This window comes from Macrobrachium nipponense, chromosome 20 (assembly GCF_015104395.2).
Source record: "Macrobrachium nipponense isolate FS-2020 chromosome 20, ASM1510439v2, whole genome shotgun sequence".
In the NCBI taxonomy this organism is placed as follows: Eukaryota; Metazoa; Arthropoda; class Malacostraca; order Decapoda; family Palaemonidae; genus Macrobrachium; species Macrobrachium nipponense.
The window spans coordinates 14,465,744-14,466,922 of NC_061089.1; the positions used below are offsets into that span (position 1 = coordinate 14,465,744).

At 37.2% G+C, this 1,179-nt stretch overlaps 1 protein-coding gene across 2 annotated transcripts in view; it reads right to left on the minus strand.

Annotated features, from left to right (window-relative positions):
- Nucleotides 1-808, minus strand: part of LOC135222088 (rho GTPase-activating protein gacF-like) — a 95,917-nt gene extending 95,109 nt beyond the window's left edge. The window contains exon 1 of one of the 2 annotated variants that reach the window (XM_064260263.1): nucleotides 700-808. The gene's annotated coding sequence lies outside the window, so the exon portion shown is untranslated. The remainder of the gene's footprint in view (nucleotides 1-699) is intronic. The other variant, XM_064260274.1, reaches the window with a different exon arrangement.
- Between the last annotated feature and the right edge of the window lie 371 nt (nucleotides 809-1,179).

Consider the following 1,179-nt stretch of genomic DNA (forward strand, 5'->3'; position numbering starts at 1 on the left):
AGTGTGTTAGAATCTGAAAGGATTGATATTTGTGTCCGACTGTGGGGAATAGCCATTCGGTCGTTAGCTTCACTCGCAGCTTCTATTTTTCTTAATAAGTTAAAAGTAAATAACTTAATGCTACTTAGTATAGTAACTATTAGCGTTAATGATAAGTAAAAGGAATAATTAAAATTTTAAAACTTATGAAATTTAAATTCCACCTTAAAACTAGTAAATTGCCTAATTAGGCCTTAAGTTCGCGCGTGCGTAATATGTACCTGTCAAAGGTAAGAAGTAAATTACCTCGGAGGTCGACAGCCACGGCGAACAGTTACAGTAAGTTTCTCATTAGCAAGGCCGGCATCTACATTGTAATAAGAAATTAACCCAGAACAACTGAACGTTCTAACTCCAAGACAATGACAATTTTGGAATACGTCAACGTCAACATTTGTGATAAGTGCTTTACATTATTATGTATCTTTGCCATGTTAAGAGGTTTAAAAAGGTAATGTACGGCAATGTCACAAAGTTTTATTAGTGGATCTACTCTTTAATGTAAGTTGTTTTGGTTGTTAAATAATTGTTTTGTTTATTAAATATAAGTAAGATTGAAATTAAAATAAATTCCAATAACAGTTACGACGGAATTCGACCTGGCATGGCAATGGCTGAGAGCCGGAGAATCGAGAGACACACAAATATCACGGTACTTACAACGTTCAGGACTAGGGCAGGAATGAGGCGTCGCTTCGCCCCACTTCAAAGGAAACTTACGCTTTCCCGTGTAAACTACAGAATCCTTGTAATTCAGGCGGGAATCATCGCTTATTTAGACATTACGGAGATCAATTAATCTACTTTACTTATGAATGGGAAAATGACAGGTAAGTTATCATCTGGGTTCAATGAATTGACTCAAAGTTCTGGCTGAAGGCCGTAATCTTCAAATTCTTGAATGGCTACGGAGTCCTTGGCTCCAAATCTCTACATAGACAATTTAGCTTGTACTAGGGAATAGCAAATCATATTCATTAATGAAAATTCATAGTGTCTTCATTACTATAAGACGCCCTCCTTCCCCGCCAGGCATTTAAGAATTAAGTCTTAACTCTGTCGTGTATTGGACAGCTTTCTGCTCAATGAATCGCCTGCGAGATCCCTCAGTCTTGCCCCAATTTAACGCAACACTTGTGA